The sequence below is a fragment of the Pongo pygmaeus genome, chromosome 23 (assembly GCF_028885625.2).
Source record: "Pongo pygmaeus isolate AG05252 chromosome 23, NHGRI_mPonPyg2-v2.0_pri, whole genome shotgun sequence".
NCBI classification, from domain to species: Eukaryota; Metazoa; Chordata; class Mammalia; order Primates; family Hominidae; genus Pongo; species Pongo pygmaeus.
This window is the reverse complement of record NC_085931.1, coordinates 55,741,605-55,764,097: the sequence shown is the minus strand read 5'-3', so window position 1 is coordinate 55,764,097 and position 22,493 is coordinate 55,741,605. Positions and strand designations below refer to the sequence as shown.

General features: G+C 51.3%; 1 protein-coding gene across 2 annotated transcripts in view; it reads right to left on the bottom strand.

Moving 5' to 3' along the window:
- Nucleotides 1–21,421, bottom strand: part of ARHGAP8 (Rho GTPase activating protein 8) — a 112,025-nt gene extending 90,604 nt beyond the window's left edge. Inside the window, exon 1 of one of the 2 annotated variants that reach the window (XM_054469734.2) lies at nt 21,351–21,421. The gene's annotated coding sequence lies outside the window, so the exon portion shown is untranslated. The remainder of the gene's footprint in view (nt 1–21,350) is intronic. The other variant, XM_054469735.2, reaches the window with a different exon arrangement.
- Nucleotides 21,422–22,493: the final 1,072 nt, after the last annotated feature.

Genomic DNA, 22,493 nt, shown 5'->3' with positions numbered 1-22,493 from the left:
AATCACTTGAGTCTGGGAGGCAGAGGATGCAGTGAGCCAAGATCATGCCATTGCATCCCAGCCTGACAACAGGAATGATGAAACCCTGTCTCAAGAAAAAAGAAAGAGAAAAAAGAAAAATTCCACATTTGACAGTTTTACAAATCCCATACCATCCTGGTGTCACAAGACATGTCCTGTGAAGTATGTTAATATTCTGCTGACACACACTGTAATCAGTAAAAACCAAGCTATTTAGGGTCTTTTAGGAAAGGGGTTATTACTATATAAATGCATGTATGTTTCAATTCACCAATCAGAACACAGTAAAGTTTACAAAGTAAATGTCTTGAAATACAAAGGTGAAGCTAAATCTACATCTTGAGACAGGAGACATCACTACAGATACTACAGACATTAAAAGGATAATGAGGGAATATTACAAATGCCCTTATGCCAATACATTCAACAATCTAGATAAATTTGACACATTCCCTGAAAGACACAAGCTACCAAAGCTCATCCAAGAAGAAACTGATAATCTAGCCCACTATCCAATACATAAGTCAAATTCATTAAGAAAAGCTTCCTGGCCAGGCTTGGTGGCTCATACCTATAATCCCAGCACTTTGGGAAGCCAAGGCAGGAGGGTCACTTAAGCCCAGAGGTTTAAGACCAGCCTGGACAACATATGAGACCTCATATCTACAAAAAATAAAAATTAGCTGGGCATGGTAGTGCACACCTGTAGTTCCAGCTACTTGGGAGGCTGAAGTAGGAGGACCGCTTGAACCCAGGAGGTCAGGGCTGCAATGAGACATGATTGCACCACTGCACAATCACGGGAGACCTGGGAGATGGGAAGAGACCCTGTCTCAAAAAAAAAAAAAAAAAAAAAAAGAGAGAGAGAGAGAAAAGAAATTCAAAGAAAACTCTGGTGCTACATGTGAATTCCACCACATTTACATTAGAAATACCACCAATTCTCCACTAACTCTGCCAGAAAATAGAAGATAAGGAAATACTTCCTAACTTATTTTATGGGGCCAGCATTACCCTTATGCCAAAACCAAAGACAATACAAGAAAAGAAAGCTTCATCTCCCTTAGGAACAGAGACATAAACAATCTTAACAAAATATTAACAAATCAAACCCAGCAATATAAAAAAGTACAATCTATCATGACCAACAAGGGTTTGTTTCAGCTTTGCAAAGTTGTTTTAATATTCAAAAATCAGCCAGCATGGTGGCTCATGCCTGTAATCTCAGCACTTTGGGAGGCCAAGGCGGGTGGATCACTTGAGGTCAGGAGTCCAAGACCAACCTGGCCAACATAGCGAAACCCTGTCTCTACTTAAAAAAAAAAAAAAAATCAATCAGTATAGTTTGCAGTGAGCTGAGATCATGCCACTGCACTCCAGCCTGGGCAACAGAGACTCTGTCTTGAAAAAAAAAAAAAAAGGCAAAACAGTAGTAAAACAGAAACATAAAAACATAGTAAAACAGAAGAGGAAAAAAATAGACGCAGAAAAAGGAAAAAAGGATTTCACAACATTCAAGACTCACTCATAATAAAAACTAGCAAAATAAGAACAGAAGAAAACTTTTTAAACCAGGTAGAGAGCAACTACAAAAAATCTACAGCTAACATCATACAGAACAGTGAAAGACTAAAAGACTGAAAGCGCTCAGAACAACGAACAGTGATAGCCCTTCTCAGCACCTCTATTCAACAGTATACTGGAGGTCCCACCCACTGTAATAAGACAAGGAAAAAAAAGCCATAAAGATTGGAAAGGAAGAGCAATAAAAATTTACTTGCAGGCCGGGCACAGTGGCTGATGCCTGTAATCCCAGCACTTTGGGAGGCCGAGGTGGGTGGATCACCTGAGGTCAGGAGTTCGAGACCAGCCTGGGCAACATGGTGAAACCCCATCTCTACTAAAACCACAAAAATTAGCCAGGCGTGGTGGCGGGTGCCTGTAATCCGAGCTACTCGGGAGTCTGAGGCAGGAAAATCGCTTGAACCCGGAAGGCGGAGGTTGCAGTGAGCTGAGATTGCGCCATTGCACTGCAGCCTGGGGGACAAGAGCGAGACTTTGTCTCAAAAAAAAAAAAAAAAAAAAAAAAAGGCCAGGTGGGGTGGCTCACACCTGTAATCCCAGCATTTTGGGAGGCCGAGGTGGGTGGATCACCTGAGGTCAGGAGTTCGAGACCAGCCTGGCCAACATGGTGAAACCCCATCTCTACTAAAATTACAAAAATTAGCTGGGCATGGTGGCAAGCACCTGTAGTCCCAGCTACTTGGGAGGCTGAGGCAGGAGAATCGCTTGAACCTGGGAGCCAGAGGTCACAGTGAGCCGAGATCATGGCATTGCACTCCAGCCTGGACAACAGAGCAAGAATCTGTCTCAAAAAAAAAAAAAAAAAAATTTACCTGCAAACTACATGATCATCTAAATAAAAATCCTAAGGAATCTACAAAGGAACCACTAGAACCAACAAATAAAATTAGCAAAGTTTTGGAAAAAACTTAATATACAAAAATCAACTCTATCTCTATATGCCAGCAAAGAACAAACTGAAAATTAAAACTTAAAAATCCATCAACAACAGTGAAACCACCTGTGCCGAAATTATAACAGTGAAAAAATCATGACAGTGAAAGAGATTTGATCTGACCAACTCCATCTTGCCTTTAACTTCCAAACTGCCTTTGGCCATTCCTGGGCATGGGCCAAGCTAACTTTGGGAGAAGTTTAGTTTATAGTTTAAATGATAATAGACCTTCCCAAAACTAAACCATCTTTATAAAACTAATAAAAGGCTACAAGATGAGGATTAATGAGAGGGGTCTGAATTCTGCAAAGACCTAGGTGTAGTCACCAGCCATTGTCCTGGAGGTCACAAGATTTATATACTCCCATAGATAACATCACTACTGTAGAACCCAAGATTAGGCTGGGCATAGCAGCTCATGCCTGTAATCCCAGCACTTTGGGAGGCCAAAGCGGGTGGATCACCTGAGGTCAGAAGTTTGAGACCAGCCTGGGCATCATGGTAAAACCCCGTCTCTACTAAAAATACAAAAATTAGCCAGGCATGGTGGCAGGCACCTGTAATCCCAGCTACTCAGGAGGCTGAGGCAGGAGGATTGCTTGAACCCAGAAGGTAGAAGTTGCAATGAGCTGAGATGGCATCACTGCACTCCAGCCTGGGTGATAGAGTGATACACTGTCTCAAAAAGAAAAAAAAAAAAAAGAATCTAAGATTGGCCTTTTCAGACTTTCGCATTCCTGGCCGATGACTCCACCTGCACCCAAGACTCCTGACTCTGGTCCTGTAGCCCCCACCCAGAAGTGGACTCAGCAGACAAGGAGAATTTTCTTTTTCTTAGTTTTTTTTTGTTGTTTTTTTTTTTTTTTGAGATGGAGTCTCGCTCTGTTGCCCAGGCTGGAGTGCAGTGCCATGATCTCGGCTCACTGTAACCTCCGCCTCCCGAGTTCAAGCAATTCGCCTGCCTCAGCCTCCAGAGTAGCTGGGATTACAGGTACACGCCACCATGCCTGGCTAATTTTTGTGTTTTTAGTAGAGATGGGGGTTTCACCATGTTGGCCAGGATGGTCTCGAACTCCTGACCTCATGATCCACCAACCTCGGCCTCCCAATGTGCTGGGATTACAGGCGTGAGCCACCGCGCCAATCATTTTCTACAGTCCTGTGATTGCATCCTCAACCAATCAACAGCCCCCATTCCCTAGCCCTCTGCCTGCCAAAATATTCTTGAAAAACCCTAGCCTCTGAATTTTCAAGGAGACTGATTTGAGTCATAACTCCAGTTCTCCTGTGTAGGCTGGCCTTGAATCAATGAAACTGTTTCTTTACTGCAATCCTGCGGTCTCAATGAATTGGTTTTTCTGTGTAGCAGGCAGGAAGAATCCATCAGACAATTACAATAGCACCAATAATTACAAAATACTGAGAGATAGAACAAAAGAAGTGCCTAACCTTTACACAGAAAACTACAAAACATTGTTGAAAAAAAGTAAAGGGACCTAAGTATACAGGGAAATATATCACACTCCTGGATTGAAAGACACAATATTGTTACGATATCAATTCTTCTCAAATCAATCTCTAGATTCAAACATAATCCCAATCAAAATCCCAGCAGGCCTTTTCACAGAAATCAATAAACTGATTCCAAAATTTATTTGAAACTAAAAAGGGCCCAGAATGGCCAAAACAATTTCAAAAAAGAAAGTTGGAAGAATTTCTGATCTCAAGACCTATTATAAAGCTACACTAACCAGGATAGCGTGGGGTTGGCATAGAGAGACATACAGGTCAGTGGAACGGAACAAAGTCTCGAAGAGACCACATGTATGTTCAGCTGATTTTCGAGAAGTGTTTCAGGCCAAGATTGTGGGTGGATGTTGGAGCCTCAGGTGAAAGATGATGGAGAACAGGATGCTCACCAAAGCCCAGGGCTGCTCAAAGGGAAAAACACAGCCTGGAGCAGTGGCTTAGGCCGGGCACAGTGGCTCACACCTGTAATCCCAGCACTTTGGGAGGCCGAGGTGGGCGGATCACCTGAGGTCGGGAGTTCAAGACCAGCCTGGCCAATATGGTGAAACCCCATCTCTACTAAAAATACAAAAATTAGCCAGGCATGGTGGTGCACACATGTAATCCCAGCTACTTGGGAGGCTGAGGCAAGAAAATCACTTGGATCCAGGAGAAGCAGGTTGCGGTGAGCCGAGATCATGCCATTGCACTCCAGCCTGGGCAACAGAGACTCTGTCTTGAAAAAAAAAAAAGAAAAACACACCTCCACGACAGGGACTCTGGCAGCCACCACCTCAGCCAAGAAGCTCATCTGGCGTCATGACAGTAGGGCGACCTGATGTCATACCTTCCTGCAACAGGAAGGACACACAGCTGTGAAGAACTCTTGCCCAAAAGGCTTCATCTGAATCTAATTAAGCCTTTGGTGCTAATATTCAGTTTACAGGAAATACCCCTAGGTCCAAGAACAAGAGAAAAGATATCAAGGCCAGGTGTGGTGGCTCATGCCTGTAATCTCAGTGCTTTGGGAGGCTGAGGCGGGAGAAGTGCTTGACCCCAGGAGTTAGAGACCAGCCTGGGTAATGAAGCAAGACCCCTGTCTCTGCAAGATTAAAAAAAAAAAAAAAAAAAATTAGCCAAGTGTGGTGGCGTGCACCTGTAGTCTCAGCTACTCAGGAGGCTGAGGTGGGAGGATCACTTGAGCCCAGGAGGTTGAGGCTGCAGCTGAGGCTGATTGTGCCACTGCCCTCCAGCCTGGGTGAAAGAGTGAGACGCTGTCTCAAAAACAACAAAAAAAGAAATGAGGCCGCACACGGTGGCTCACGCCTGTAATCCCAGCACTTTGGGAGGCTGAGGCGGGTGGATCACGAGGTCAGGAGTTGGAGACTAGCCTGACCAACATGGTGAAACCCTGTCTCTACTAAAAATACAAAAATTAGCCAGGCATGGTGGCAGGCGCCTGTAATCCAAGTTACTCAGGAGGCTGAGGCAGAATTGCTTGAACTCAGGAAATGGAGGTTGCAGTGAGCCGAGATCGTGCCACTGCACTCCAGCCTGGGCGACAGAGCAAGACTCCGTCTCACAAAAAAAAAAAAAAAAAGACATCACGTGGGGAGGAAATCTGACAAATCTAGGAGAGACATTCTACAGGACAATTGGCCTGGTTGCTTTAAATGTTGATGTCATTTTTTTTTTTTTTTTTTTGAGATGGGGTCTCACTCTGTCGCCCAGGCTGGAGTTCAGTGGCTCGGTCTCAGCTCATTGCAAGCTCCGTCTCCTGGGTTCAAGTGATTCTCCTGCCTCAGCCTCCCGAGTACCTGGGATTACAGGCACGCGCCTCCATGCCCAACTAATTTTTCTATTTTTAGTAAAAACGCAGTTTCACCATGTTGGCCAGGCTGGGATGTCAGTTTTTAAAAGGACGGAGGTGGTAGGGGGTTGTTTTCCAAAGGAAAGAAGCTAAAGAGACACAACAGTTAAAGGCAGCGAGGGAGCCTCGGTGGGTTCTGGTTTATAAAAGAGCACTGCAACCATTCCGGGGACAACTGTGGGATTTGAATGTGGCCTGCGTAGTAGATGACATTAAGGAATTGCTGGTAATTTTCTTAGTGTGATAATGGTATCAGGCTATATGGGAGAATGTCTTTCTGTTCAGGAGAGGCAGCTAACATGTTCAGCAGGGGCAGCTAACATGTTCAGCAGGGACTGCCGGGGGTCTGCAGCTTACTCTCCAATAGTTCAGCTAAAAGAGAGAGAGAGAGAGAGGGGGAGAAAGAGCATCCGTAATGAACAATACCAACTTCTGAATCAAGATAAGGAGGGTGGAACGTTTCTGTAGTCAGGGGAAAGCGGGAAGGAGGGAGGGAGGAAGCGGAGAAGGAAGGAAACCCTTGCACAGCTCCATTACCTTGATATGTCCAACTTCTCCACTTATCAGAGAATCAGAGGCCGGTGAATTATAGACATCTGTTCAAGGGCAGACACTTGTTCAAGGTCACACAGCAAACCAGCCTGAGGACAGCTCCTGTAACTCCCGGCTCTGCATTTTCTTTTACCTTGACACAGGTAAGCCCAGACTTTTTGGTTTTGGAGCCAAGCAGTGGCCATTTTCCCAGACTTGATATCCAGTTTCAACCAGCCTCCTCACTCCACCTGCGGCAGCCCCACCCCCACCCCAAGGCCTCCCTGAAGCCCCTGTCATCTGCTCCCTCAGGCTGCATTCTGCTGCCAGACTGCTGTGTGGCCTTGGCCGGAGTTTTGCTCTCCCTGGGCTGTGAGATGGAGCAAGAACCCTGCCCCACTACTCACTGACTTGGTGCCAAGCACCTGAGGGATTCCAGAGCATTACCAAAGCCCAGGACCGGGGAGAGGAAGGAGGAAAGGGCAGCAAAGACCCCCAGAGAGAGCCCCCGGGAGGGTCCCCAGGAAGACAGGCAGGCGGGGTCTTGGAATCATGTGTGTACTTTCCACATATCTCACACACAGACACACATGCACGTACATGCACACAGACACGCATGCCCACATGCAGACACACACGCCTGCAGACACACACACAGACACGCACACAGACACACGTACACAGACACACATATGCACAAAGACACGTGTGCACACACACACATGTGCCCACACAAGCTCTGACTCCTCTGCACCTGCAGTTCTGGGCCGTCAGACTCCAGCAAGTTCCTCACGGACACTCCTTCCTCCTTCCTACTCCAGTATAGACAACTGATTCCAGAGCACCCTCCAAGGACACAGAACCTCTCACACCAGGTACATGACCTGCTGCCAACCCCGCCCCACAGCCTCCCCTGGGCTTTGGTCCTCTGTGTTTTTCCACAATCAGCTGATCCCGGAGACCACACCACGGCTTCTGAGGACAGGAGGCAGATGGGTGGAGGTGGTGGAGCCAGCTCGCAGGGCCCCGCATGCAGACCCAGGATCAGGTTGGCCTCCCTGGCAGGGTGCAGGACCCCGGGTGCCAGGCAGGGGAGGCCCAGTGTGTCCCAGCCGAGGCCCCTGGGCCTGCTTTCTCCAAGCGGAGCCCCAGTGCCTCTTCCCAGTCCTCCCTGCGCCGAGGAGCAGCTTGCTAGGGACTGGAGAGGGGCATAGGGGCAAGACCCAGGCTGGGACCCTGTGTTCACACCCTTCAGGGAGCTGCCCCTTGCCTGCTGGGAAAGTGAGAAAAGAAACTCAATCATCTACACCCACAGCTCCGGCCAAACCTCAGGCAGCTGGTCAGGAAGAAGGGCTGCCCGGCGAGCTGAGAACCTGGCGCATGCTGGTCATGTGTCCCTCGGCCGCCCAACAAGCCCTGGCTTCCAGATGCAGAGGTGACAAGGGCTGCTCCTGTCCTTGGCCCGGGGGGACTCCCTGCCACCCTGTCATGCCACTCAAACCTTACGACAGGCAGGAGGGGGTCCCGATGCTTGATGATGGGAGGAGGGCAGCTTCCAGCCGGGACAGACCCGACCTGTCCCCACTCCCACCACTTGGACCTCACTGCAGCCCAGGCTCTAGGCCCCTCCAGCTCCGTCCCACCCCTCCCCAGGGCCCCCAGGGTCCCGATTACACCCCTCTTGTGGGCTGGCTTGGAAACCCGGCCTCACTAGTGACACAGTCTCTGTGATAAACCTGTTACAAGCCAAGCAAACAGCTGGGAAGCAAACTTCTAGGGGCACCAAGTCCCACCTGGACACATCCCCCTCCCTGGCAATGCAGGGGCACCTCCTAAGGTACCCACCCCTCCCAGGGCACAAGGACACAGCTGCAGCATTCTTGCTTCAAAGCCTTGCAGGAGACAGTGACACCAGACGGAACAGCCAAAACGGCCCTGGGCCTCTTCTTCCCTGTCCTCAGGGAATAGGCCTCCCTGCCACATGCAAACCCCACTGCAGGCCCTGGGCCAGCTGCGGCCCCAGGGCGACTCACAGGTCACAGGGCTGAGGAGCCTGCCCAGAGCCCAGCACCTCTGAAGCCAAGAAGGCTTTGTTTTTTCCTCCAGCCTCTGCATCATCCAAACAAGGACAAAGCCTTTTACCCCTTCCCCTATCTCAAAAAACACTGACGGGATGATTTGTTTTGAAGTTTGCTCACTCAATGTGAGCGCCACATAATCCGGGCCTTGTATAGCAACAGCCAGGAGGAGAGTGTGCCAGGGTGAGCCCCGGGAGCCCATCTCCCCTCCCTCAGTCCTATAGTTGACAGCACTCTCAACTCCCTCTCGCAGGGATGTGTGTGTGCGCGTGTGTTTTCACACACACCTGACGCACACACACGCACACACACATGTGCACACATAACTATTGATTCTGTTGGCCTGGAGAACGCTGACTGACGCAGGCCTTTTCCGCACACTCAGGTTTCTCTTTCCCGTGAACTGCCAGAATCCCAGACAGTGGCACCAGGACCACCTCAGCGAGCATCTTGTGTCATCAACTGACACTGTAAAGGAGGAACACAGAGGCCCAGAGAGGGTGAGGGCTTGCCCAAAGGCACACAGCAAGTTGGCAGAGGGCTGCGTCTGCAGCCCAGGTCTCTTGGCTCCAGCAGAGAACCTGAATATGACTCAGAACATGCAGGCAATGTCAAACACACGAAGAAACGTGAGCAGGAAGAACCACCGTTGCATGTGCCACCACCCCGGACCACCGCAGCCGACTCTTTCCTGCCTTTCGAGGGGCTGCTCTGTGTGGCACCAGAATGTGGCTCTCTCTCTCAGGCCTGTCTTTGCCATGGGACCCCTCTCCTCTTCCTCATCGGTTGTCTCGAACTATTATTTAGATCTCATGCCACAAATCCATTTTTCCAGTATTTGCTACCAGTCCCTGCAGGGGCTTCCCTGTAATTGTAGTGACAAATGTAGGCTTCAATGGAACACACTTGCATCATGAAGACCAGAGAACGCTCCTCCAGGTTCTCCGACTCTGACTCTTCGGGAGTTGTTTTACAACTCTGCAAGCTGTGGATAACTTACAGCAGTGAAAATCATGGCCGGGCGCGGTGGCTCACGCCTGTAATCCCAGCACTTTGGGAGGCCAAGGCGGGCAGATCACGAGGTCAGGAGATCGAGACCACCCTGGCTAACATGGTGAAACCCCGTCTCTACTAAAAATACAAAAAAAAATTAGCCAGGCGTGGTGGTGGACCCCTGTAGTCCCAGTTGCTGGGGAGGCTGAGACAGCAGAATGGTGTGAACCCAGGAGGCGGAGCTTGCAGTGAGCCGAGATTGTGCCACTGCACCCCAGCCATACCTGAGTTTGTACTTTTTTTGAGACTCCGTCTCAAAGAAAAAAACAAATCATTCTCGCCCATAAACACGCCGATTCTGCCTTGTCTGGTGGACGTGCAGTTGCCTTCTCTCCCCTCCTCCCCTTCTCCTGCCAAAACTCCCCGAATTTGCCTCCATTTGCACTTGCATTTCAATACCCTGATCTACAAATGCCCTGTCCTTCCGATTCCCTTTTCAGTCGCTAACATCTGCCTGATTCTCTCATGAGCTAAATAAAATCTTTAATGAGTTCATTTTTATATCTGTATGACAGTCATGATTTTACCCTCTTCTGAAAGCATCTTTTTTTTTTTAAGAGTCTCGCTTTGTCACCCGGGCTGGAATGCAGTGGTGTGATCTCAGTGCAACCTCCACCTCCCAGGTTCAAGTGATTCTTGTGTCTCCTGAGTAGCTGTGATTACAGGCATGCACCACTACGCCTGGCTGATTTTTATATTTTTAGTAGAGATGGGGTTTCACCATGTTGGCCAGGTTGGTCTCGAACTCCTGGCCTCAAGTGATCCACCCACCTTGGCCTCCCAAAGTGCTAGGATTACAGGTGTGAGCCACCGCACCCAGCCTGAAAATTATCTTTTGCTCTAAGTTTGCTCTGGGCACCTAGCCCATTGAATGAGCAGGCACTGAATAAAGGAAAGTCGTTTTTCTCCCCACCTTCCCAACCAGCATGAAAACAGGCTCTTAGCCTTGTTGTTTCACAATTTGGACCCAAGTTTTGTTATGTAGGCGTGATTGGATAAATCACTGGCCATTGGTGATCCACTCACACTCCAGTCTCTCTCCCCTCCCCAAAGGTTGTGAGGGTGTGATAGCTCCAACTTTTAATCACGTGGCTGGTTTCTCTGGGACAGCCCCCATCCTGAAGCTATCTAGGCCCTGCCTTGAGTCACCTCATTACAGTACAAACTCAGGTATGCTCAAGAGAGCTCATAATTGCTGGGCATGGTGGCTCATGCCTGTAATCCCAACACTTTGGGAGGCTGAGGCGGGTGGATCACCTGAGGTCAGGAGTTCCAGACCAACCTGGCCAACATGGTAAGACCTCATCTCTAGTAAAAATACACAAATTAGCCAGGAGGGGTGGTGGGCGCCTGTAATCCCAGCTACTCAGGAGGCTGAGGCACGAGAATCGCTTGAACCCGGGAGGTGGAGGATGCAGTGAGCCGAGATCATGCCACTGCACTGCAGCCTGGGTGACAGAGTGAGACTCCGTCTCAAAAAAAAAAAAGAGAGCTCATAATGAGTAACAAAAGATGCTCTTCCAAGGGTTTTAGGAGCTCTGCCAGGAACCAGGGACAAAGACCTAATGAAGATTTTTTTTTGTTTTAGAGATGGGGTCTCATGCTGTTGCCCAGGTTAGCATGCAGTGGTATGATCATAGCTCACTACAGCCTTGAACTCCTGGACTCAAGCGATCCTCCCACCTCAGCCTCCCAAGTAGCTGAGACTACAGGTGCACACCATTGTACCTGGCTTTTTCATGTATTTTGTAGAGACTGGGTCTCACTATACTGCCCAACTGATCTCAAACTCCTGGCCTCAAGTGATCCTTCCATCTCAGCCTTCCAGCTCACTGGGATCACAGGCACGAACCACTGTGCTCAGCTAAGATTCATTATACCACAGCCCCCACCTGCAGGTCAGCTCCTATCTGTCCTTCTGATCTCTGTTAAGACAATTCTCTGATATGGTTTGGCTGTGTCCCCACCCAAATCTCATCTTGAATTGTAGCTCCCATAATTCCCACGTGTTATGGGAGTGACCTGGTGGGAGGTAACTGAATTATGGGGAGGGTTCCCCCACACTGTTCTCGTGGTAGTGAATAAGTCTCATGAGATCTGATGGTTTTATAAGGGGAAACCCCTTTTTGCTTGGTTCTCATTCTGTCTTTGCTGGTCGCCATGTAAGACATCCCTTTGCTCTTCCTTCACTTCCACCATGATTGTGAAGCCTCCCCAGCCACATGGAACTGTAAGTCAATTAAACCGCTTTCCTTTATAAATTACCCAGTCTCGGGTATGTCTTTATCAGCAGCATAAAAATTGACTAATATACTCTCTCTTTCCAAACAGGAGCATGGCAGGCCCCTCTCCATATGCTCTTAGCTCCCTGTATCCATTACTCATAGCTCTCAACCAGGTGCAAGTTTACAGATGTCCCTTGGGGAATTCATTCCAGGACTCCTGGCAGATACCAAAATCCGCAGATGCTCAAGCCCCTGCTGCAATATGGTATAGTATTTGCATATAACCTATGCATATCCTTCTGTATGCTTTAAATCATCTCTAGATTACCTGTAACACTTAACACAATGTAAATGCCTGTAAATAGTTCTTACATTGTGTTGTTTAGGAAATAAGGAAAAAAGTCTATATAAATTCAGTACAGACACAACCATTTATTTTCTTTTCCCAATACATTAAATCCGTGGTTGGCTGAATCCACAGATGAGGAACCCATTATATGGAGCCCATGGATGCAGAGTCCATGGTTACAGAGGCCACAGATGTGGAGCCCACGAATACAGAGGCCATGGGTGTGGAGCCCACAGATACAGATGCCACCGATATGGAGGGCTGATGGCACTTATTTCCGTGATCCTTTTGCTAATGTTAACATGGGCCTCCCTTAGCAGATCAAAGTTTCAAGAGGACCGAGCCCATGCCTGGACTTGCTCAAACAGTATCCGTGGTGCCTAGTACAGGGCCTGGCACATGCAGATCCTTCGTAATCATCAAAATGAAGTGAAAATAAATCAGACATTACAAGTGGACCCTTCCTCCTGGCCAGTGGGCTTCAGAGCAGAAGCTCCATCTCCCAAAGCCTGCCTCGCCCTGCATGTGAGTCCGCACACGCCTCAACTCCCTCCAGACCCTCCCTGACAAGCCCTTTCTCTCGGAGCCCCCCCCCAGGGTGGCGGACAAGGGCACAGAGGAACCATCAGTATCCGTGGGGCTGGGCCGGCTGCAGCCCGTCATTAGACATGGACCCGAACAGGCGTGCAGGCAGAGTGGATGTTATGCAAAGGAGAATTCAAATCACCCAACTGTTCTATTTATAATTCATAGCAAAATGGTTTGTTGCTGTAAAAATATATTTGCACATTACACAAATAGACCCTCACAGCAATTATCTTAATGCTGTAGCTACAAATTAACACCTACTTACCTCGGGCAAATTAGCACCAAACTTAATTTGAGTGGCAAGTCCGATGTGCAGGGCATACAGAGGAAGAGCTCGCTGTGGTATTTGCACAATGCAGGTTCTCGTTTTGGAACTGAGTGTTCTGATAAAGGGCTCTTGGGAGAAGGAGGCAATGAGTTTGATGCCACCCAGGCCTAAGCTTCCAAGACCCAGAGACAAAGAAGCACACAGTCATACCTGAGGCAGACACTGGCCAGCGACTCCTGGGAAAGTCCGGGAATGATGGGGGCAGGAGATCTTGCTCATGGCTGAATGGGGGTCACTACTGAGCTGGGATTCCAGGGTCCCCCAGTGGCATCCCATGAAAAGTAACTTCCACTCTTTTGTCTCAGCTATGCATGAATTTGTTAATACAGACCCTCACTACCCAGTCTTCACCACAACCGCCACTGGGTCCCCAACGCTGGCAAGACGGCATGCGCAAGGCCATTTGTCCAGGTAGCAGACACATGAGACCCCCGAAGGTGGTGGCAGCGAAGTCCAAACAAGCTGACTGTGACCTGCATCAGGACCTCATCAGAGGCCTGCCCACAAACCGCAGGAGACCTTCAGCACCCTGAAAGGGCAAGGGGGTCTCTAAAGGGCTGCTGGGGTCACCCCCTCTCCTGTGGGTCAAGACTCAGGGCTCCTCACACAGCCTTTAGGGAACGCCAAGCATCTCTGCTGCCCTGCGCAAGGGCACCCAGGTGATCATTAGGGTGCGCAACTCTCACCTGCACACCCTCCAGCTGCAAGAGGTGAGGCTGTCCTGCCTCCCAGGGCCCGCCCAGTTAGGCTAAGAGTAATCACATCTCCCTTTTCAAAGGTTAATTTAGAAACCCAAGCCAGAGCTCATCAGCACGAGGCAATCTCCCTGACCACGGGAATCGGTTCCTTCGGGCCCCTGAGGCGCCAGGAAGTACCCCAGGTGCTTCTGAGACAGAAGATCCTGTTTCTCAAGAGAGAACTACTGTGAGAGTCTCTCGGTGCAGCTGGGTATGCAGATGAGACCTGGAGGGCTGCAGCCAACTTGCTGCCCCTCTGGAGACCCAGCAGCTCACAGAGAATGAAGGGAATAGCTAACCCCTGATCAAGCCACACCTGATCTCCATACTATCCCCAGACCTCTGGAGCTACATGGGCTAATGCATCCCCTTTGACTTTGGGCCAGTTCAGAGTTGTGTTTTCTGTTAATTACAGCCAAAAGCGTCCTGATGCTCCAGGTGCCCTGCCTACCCCAGATTGGGAGAGGGGCTTCCTGTGGGCTCTGGCAGCCCTCAGGTCCATCACAGCCCTCATGAGTCTGCACCATGTACCTGTATGCTCTTCTTGACCCATCACTGTGTGTGCCCTGACAGCAGGGCCATGTCTGACTCACATCTGAGTCTCCGCACTCAGCCAGCCCGGGGTTGGGGACACGAGCAGGGACTTGGGAGGTCTGTTGAATAAAAGAACAAGCAGAGGGCTTGGGACAGACCCCAGGATCCAAGGCCCGGCCTGGCCTGGTTCCACCCACACTCCAGGGTCACCCCACCATCCACCTTGTTCACCTCTTTCTCTGCCATTCCAGGCTGTCCCTGAAGTGGATGCAGCTGGGGCCTCTGCCATGATCCCTACCATCCACACTTGGGCCTGTTGGGTTCACACTGGGCTCTCTCTTCTCCCGCCTAAAAAATGGTAAATCCGTCTCCTCCACTCCTAAACCCAGCTCTCAGGACCGACCTCTCTCCCAACTCAAACTTGAATATCCAAACTGCCTGTTCAACGCCTTCCGTGACAACCCTCTGTCAAGGGTTTCCTGTCATTCCTGAAATAACATTCAAACCCATGCACAAGCCTGAAAGAGCCTGTGGTTTGGACCTGCTGCCCTCCAGAGCTCACGTCATTCACTCCCACCCCATTGCCTTTGCCCTGGCACATCGGCCTCCCGGCTGCCCCTCAAATACACCCCCCACTGCCACCTCACGGCCTTTGCACACGCCATGTTCCCCACCTCCCCACTACCTGGAACGCACAGCCCTGCACAAAGTAAGTGATCCACAGATGGTTTCTATTATCATCATTGGCTAAAGTCCAATTCAATGACTCAGTCTCAATTCAAATCTACCTCCTCACCAGCCTCCTGGGAAATTAAAGTGGGATTCTTGGAGACCCCATACACCCCGCCTTGGCCTTCAGATGCCTCTTTTTTTTGAGACAGAATCTCACTCTGTCACACAGGCTGGAGTACAGTGGCACAATCTTGGCTCACTGCAACCTCCGCCACACGGATTCAAGTGATTCTCCTGCCTCAGCCTCCCGAGTAGCTGGGTTTACAGGTGCACGCCACCACAACCAGCTAATTCACCATGTTGGCCAGGATGGTCTCGATCTCCTGACCTTGTGATCGGCCCGCCTCGGCCTCCCAAAGTGTTGGGATTACAGGTGTGAGCCACCGCGCCCGGCCTCAGATGCCTCTTCACAGAAAGATCTGGTTACGCTTTAGCCAGGCCAAAGAGACCTGCCCTCCCTGCAGTCAGAGGAAACTGCCGTGGCTCCTTGGAGAAGTTCAGGCAGCCCTGTGCCTCCCACCTGTTCCGACTCCCTCTGTGACCCCATCCAGGGATCCCCCTCTGTACCTCTGAGGTGGAGGCCACTAGCTCCTACGAAAAAGCAGCACAGGCTGGGGGCGGTGGGTCACGCCTGTAATCCCTGCACTTTGGGAAGCCTAGGGTGGGCAGATCACTTGAGGTCAGGAGTTCGAAACTAGCCTGGCTAACATGGTGAAACCCTATCTCTACTAAAAGTACAAAAAAAAAAAAAATTAGCCAGGCATGGTGACAGGTGCCTGTAATCCCAGCTACTCGGGAGGCTGAAGCACGAGAATCATTTGAGCCCAGGAGGCGGAGGTTGCAGTCAGCTGAGATCATGCCACTGCACTCCAGCCTGGGTGACGGAGTAAGACTCCATGTCAAAAACAAAACAAAACAACAAAAACACTCCGAAGGAGCAGGGGGTTAAAGTTTGGAAGGAATTTAAAAGAAAGATCAAAGGGCCAGGCATGGTGGCTCACGCCTGTAATCCCAGCAGTTTGGGACGCCAAGGCGGGAGGATCATCTGAGGTCAGGAGTTTGAGACCAGCATGGCCAACATGGTGAAACCTTGTCTCTATTAAAAATACAAAATTAGCCAGGTGTGGTGACGCATGCCTGTAATTCCAGCTACTTGGGAGGCTGAGGCAGGAGAATAGCTTGAACCCGGGACGCGGAGGTTGCGGTGAGCTGAGATTGTATCATTGCACTCTAGCCTGGGCAACAAGAGCGAAACTGTCTCAAAAAAAAAAAAAAAAAAAAAAAATTAAATATTTGAGGCAATTAGGAATGTGAACACTGAGCATTGGCTGATATTAAGAACTTGTTGCTGCTAGGCACAGTGGCTCACACCTGTAATCCCAGCATTTTGGGGGGCCAAGATGGGAGGATCGCTTGAGCCCAGGAGCTCAAGACCAGCCTGGGCAACAAAGCAAGACCTCATCTCTACAAAAAGTTAAAAACTAACCAGGCAGGGTGGTATGCACCTGTAGTCTGAGCTACTCGGAAGGCTCAGGTGGGAGGTCCTTTAAGCCCAGGAGTTCGAGGCTGCAGTGAGCTATAATCACACACTAGTCTGAGCAACAGAGCAAGATCCTGTCTCAATAAAAGGAAAAAATAAAAAATTGTTGCTAATCGTTTTAAACATGATAATAGTATTGCAGTAATGCGGGAAAAAAAGTGAGGGGTGGATTCAAGCTTGATTAAACATCACAATGCATACATATATCAAAACATCACATTGATCACTGTAAATGTGTACTATTTTTGTTTGCCAATTATGCCTAAATAAAGCTGGAGGAAAAAATAATTAATTTTTTAGAAAAGGGATTCAACTTGCAGTATTTATGGAGTATGAGGTCTGGGAGCTGCTCTAAAATGATATCGGGAATAAGGAGGGGAGAGAAGGGGTGAGAGGGTGGAAGGGTGAGTTGGAGGAAGGGTGGGGGTAGGTGTATGGGGTGGGTAGAGTGAGTTGGAGGAAGGGTGGGGGTAGGTGTATGGGGTGGGTAGAGTGAGTTGGAGGAAGGGTGGGGGTAGGTGTAAGGGGTGGGTAGAGTGAGTTGGAGGAAGGGTGGGGGGAGGTGTATGGGGTGGGTAGAGTAAGTTGGAGGAAGGGTGGGGGTAGGTGTAAGGGGTGGGTAGAGTGAGTTGGAGGAAGGGTGGGGGGAGGTGTATGGGGTGGGTAGAGTGAGTTGGAGGAAGGGTGGGGGTAGGTGTATGGGGTGGGTAGAGTGAGTTGGAGGAATGGTGGGGGTAGGTGTATGGGGTGGGTAGAGTGAGTTGGAGGAAGGGTGGGGGTAGGTGTATGGGGCAGGGGGGTGTGGGGTGAGCACAGGCCAGGTTGGCTGCTGGGTGGCTATGGTTGACACTGGGAGATGGCGGCTCATTGTACATCATTTGAGTGTCTAAAATTCTCCACAAATAAAAAGAACTGAAATGAAAAAATAAACCTTCTTATACAAAATGCAAGGAATTACAACAGTGTGGGGTCTGCTTTGGAGAGTCAGGTGGGAGTCCCAGCTGCAGGGGCCTCGGAGGCACCTTCAAGGAGCCCCACCCGAGTGCCACACAGGGTCAATCTTTCCTATGATAACAGACTTGCAGCCCAGACAAACCCACTGCCCTGTCTGAGTTTCCTTTGCTTGTTTTCATTTTATGGCCAGGTAGGGGAAGGGAGGGGGGAGCTACCCAGGAGTTTCAGGAATTCAGACCTGCCCAACCAGTTCCTTCTGGACAGTCACCAGCTCCACTCTCCTCCCCTGGAAAGCCACTGCTCTGTCCAGGCCACTGAAGAAACAACTGCTTGGCCTTGGCCTTCAGCATGGAACGAGCAGGCTCTAAACAAAGCACATTCTTCTCCCCAAGCAAGATCTTCCCCCAAGGTCGGGAGACAGAACCAAGACCGATAAACAGGAACACCTGCGCTTCGCATGCATTAACTCATTTAGTTCTCCTAATGGTCCTATGAGTTGGTAATGCCATGGCCCCTATTTTGCAGATGAGGAAACCAAGCAGAGTGGCCAGCAACTGACTCCAGGTCAACGGAGTGGAAGGCAGGCCCCATCCTGGTTGTTAACCACTGCAGCGCCTGCCTCTCCTGAGCCCTGACATTATCCCCAACCTCCACTTCCCCAGCCTCAAGACAAACCGATGGTTTATGACACCCATCTGAGAGGTGAGAAAATGGGGGCCCAAAGACCTAACTTGGAGAGGGAGTCACTCAGCCAGGTCCTCTGCCTTCCAGGGACACAGAAATCTGGACACAACAGGCTGCCAGAAGCTCCAGGGAGACGCCCTGTGAAGGCAGCTGGGGCAGGACTCCGGAGCAGGGCGCTCTTCTGCATCTAAGCCCCACACATGCTCCTGCAAGGGCATCCTCACCCACAGTGCAGGGCCCAGAGGGTCTCCCCTCAAATGCACCCCAGGGAGGCCTGGGAAGCATCTGGGCACACGTGGTGCATCTTCCTTGAGCATCAGTTTTAATCAAAGGACCAAGGGGAAAAAGTTAAATAATTTGGAAAGAAATGGAAAACATCTATTTTCTATCCCCATGCTAATTTCACATAGATTTGAAGGGTAGTCACCGGCATGCTCCGAATGGCTCCATCTTACACCAGACACCAGCTCCCATGTGGGAGCGCCCAGGGAGGTGGCTCAGCACAGTGTGTGTGGGAGGAGGGTGGGGACACGGGGGACACTGTAGCTGTAGCACAGCTGGCTTCCAAGCCCGGCTCTCTAATCACTAGGCATGTGACCTTAACCCTCCTTGTCTGTTTCTTCATCTGTGAACAGGGCAGTAACAGTCCCTGCCTCATGACGTGAGCAAGGAGTCAGGCAGCCAAGTGCGCAGTGAGGGTTTCATGGTCATTTGGTGACAACCATTGCAGTGGGGAAGGATGGCCAATGGCTCCTTTTGCAGATGAGGAGGTTGAGTGCCCCAGAAGCAGAGTGACCTGCCTAAAAACCAGGTCTCCTGACTCCTTCTCCGTCTCTTTCTCACCCTCATGCTGCCTGTGCCTCAGATTTCCTATCAGTGAAATGAGGGTAAAATCAGGGAATGCGATGGGTTTTTTTTAATGTGGTGAAAGATACTGTCAGGCACCTCCAGGACCTGAGTTCCTTGCTCTCATCTCTTTAACTGAAGCCGCCTTTAACTCCATCGTTTACAGTGTGTCCATGAGTAGCTCAGCCTAGAACTGGCTTGTTAGGCAGATGGCATGATGTCCCAGGCATGTTTAAGTCAAGTAAGTTTCAATGACTCGGCTGGGTGCGGCGGCTCATGCCTGTAATCCCAGCACTCCCAGCACTTTGGGAGGCCGAGGCAGGTGGATCGCCTGAGGTCAGGAGTTCGAGACCAGCCTGCCCAACATGGTGAAACCCCGTTTCTACTAAAAATACAAAAATTAGCTGGGTGTGGTGGTGGGCGCCTGTAATCCTAGCTACTCTGGATGCTGAGGCACGAGAATCGCTTGAACTGGGGAGGCAGAGGTTGCAGTGAGCTGAGATTGTGCCATTGCACTCCAGCCTGGGCAACAAGAGCGAAAACTCCGTCTCACAAAAAAAAAAAAAAAAAAAAAAAAAAAGTTTCAATGACCCAATGACGTTATCCAAGTAAACTGGCCCACCCTCATCAGGTACTCCATGGACTTTTCCACCTGTACCTCACAATAGAAGTATCCCTAGCCAGTAGGTGCCATTCCCTTCCCCGGCCACCTCCCATCCACCTTCCAGCTCAATGGCCGCCTCCTCCAGGAAGCCCTCCCTAAGCTCCCACAAACCCTTGGATTCTCTCCACACAGAAGCCAGACTCTGGGCCCCTGAGGGCAGGGACCAGGCAGCTGGCTGTCCACAAGAATCAGCTGGGCTCAGGCCCACATCCCATGTCCCCCTTCGCCCTACCCCCAACTCTGGCGTTGGTTTAGGGAATGGTTAGTCAGTGAATCAAATGAAGAGTCCACAAACATGATCCTAAAGCTGCCAACAGAGAGGCCAACCAAAGGACATCAACTTCTGAAACGGCTGAGTCTTAAGCATTGCGTTCTCAGCTGGACAAATGTCAACACTGCATTTCACAGGCAAGTGAGGGACGGCACAGAGCTCTCCGGAATCCACACAGCCTCTGCCCCAAAACCCTGAAGTCGGTGGCCAAGGTGCTGTTCCCATCTCGCCAAACAATCCCACCCTCCTCCCGGGTGGACTCTGCGGTTCCTTCTCCGGGGACTTCACACACCTCCCAAGGCGGCAGGGAAATTTCCAAGCCAGGGTGTGGCAGAGCCCGAGGGATTCTCAGGAGCCCCCCACCCTCTACCCCCAACAGGATTGAGGGGAAGTGAAAGGCAGGGCCTCCCTGCCTTCCTGAGACCTCCGAGGCTGCTAGCGGATTGGTTTAAACTTTGGGCTTTTAGGCCGGCGCGGTGGCTCACGGCTGTAATCCCAGCACTTTGGGAGGCCCAGGCGGACGGATCACCTGAGGTCAGGTGTTCGAGACCAGCCTGGACAACATGGTGAAACCTTGTCTGTACTAAAAATACAAAAAATTAGCTGGGCGTGGTGTCAGTGCCTGTAATCCCAGCTACTCGGGAGGCGGAGGTTGCAGTGAGCAGAGATCGCACCACTGCAATCCAGCCTGGGGACAGAGCGAGACTTGGTGTCAAAAAAAAAAAAAAAAAAAGTTTCTGCTTTTAACTCCCGGGGGGTTCCACCGCTGTGTGTTGAACCGGCCAGACCCCCAACCCCTGAGTTTGAATCAGCGCATCACCTGCCCCGGCCTCCGTTTTCCCATCTGTGAAACGGGAATGACCTCACCCACCTTGTAGGTTTGGGGTGTGTGGGGGCCAGGATGCCCCCAGGGGCTGACCCGGCCTAACCTGAGACCCCAGGACAGAAGCAAAAAGGGAACGTTTGAGCTGACACCGTCCGGCCAGACCAGACCAAAACCCAGGCAGAGAGAGGCGAGGGCGGGGGAGGCGGTGCGGGGTGAGAAGGAACAGGACAGGGGAAAAAGCAGAGGAGGGGCGGGTGGGGGGCGGGAAAGAAAGGAGGTGAAGGGAGAGGGAGTCTAGAACCCACAGGGGACCTGGAGGCTGCGCGCCGGCCGGAGAGTCTCCCCACGGCCGCACGTGGCGTCGAGCCCGCCTGGGCGTCCCTACCCGGCCAGCGGCCCCTTGTCCCCGTACACGCCCTGGGAGCCCCCGCGGCGCCCCCCAGGAGCACGGCCTCCTCCCTGCGCGCTCCCTCCCGCGGCCGCCCGCCTTACCTGGCCACGGACCCCGCCGGCCCCCACCTGCGTGCGGGGTAAGCCGCTCACCTGGCCCCTCCCCGGACGTGGCTCCCGGGCAGGCCCCGCCCCTCCGCCCGCCCCGCCCCTCCGCCCGCCCCGCCCCTCCGCCCCGCCCCGCCCCGCCCCTCCGCACCGCCCCGCCCCGCCCCTCCGCACCGCCCCGCCCCGCCCCTCCGCGCCGCCCCGCCCCTCCGCCCCTCCGCCCCTTCGCCCCTGCTACCTGGCGGGAGCGATTTCCCAGGTGCACGAGCTGCCCCTGGGTCCACCTGTGTGTCGCGGGGGACAGGGCGGGGTCGGGCGGAGCACACGCGCTCAGGAGCCCCTCGCACGTCGCACCCTGGGCATCCCGATTTCCGCCTGGGCCGCGTCCCCGTCCCGCACGGCACCCATGCCTGGAGCGGGCACTTTCTTGCTGATCCATTTCCCCATTTCTTATTTTATTTATTCATTATTTTACTTTATGTATGTATGTATTTATTTATTTATTTTTTGAGACGGAGTCTCGCGCTGTCACCCAGGCTGGAGTGCAGTGGCGCGATCTCGGCTCACTGCAGCTTCAGCCTCCCGAGTTCAAGCGATCCTCCCACCTCAGCCTTCATAGTAGATGGGATTACAGATGTGCGCCGCCAAGCCCGGCTAATTTTTGTATTTTTAGTAGAGACGGGGTTTCACCATGTTGGCCAGGCTGGTCTCGAACTCCCGACCTCAAGCGATCCTCCCGCCTCTGCCTCCTAAAGTGTTGAAATTACAGGCGTGAGCCACTGCGCAGTGCCCCATTTTTAATTTTACTTTTTTGAGACAGGGGTCTCGCTCTGTTCAGGCTGGAGTGCAGTGTCTCGAACTTGGTTCACTGCAGCCTCCACCTCTCAGACTCGGGCGATCCTCCGGCCTCAGCTTCCCGAGTAGCTGGGACCGCAGGTGTGCACCACCATACCCAGCTAATTTTTGTAGTTTTTGTAGAGACGGGAGTCTTGCCGTGTTGCCCAGGCTGGTCTGGAACTCCTGGGCTCAAGTGATCCACCCTCAGCCTCTCAAAGTGTTGGGATTACATGAGTGAGCTACTGCACCTGGCCCCTTTCCTTAGGGGTGTGCAAAACGTGGCAGAACTGCGTGAGATTT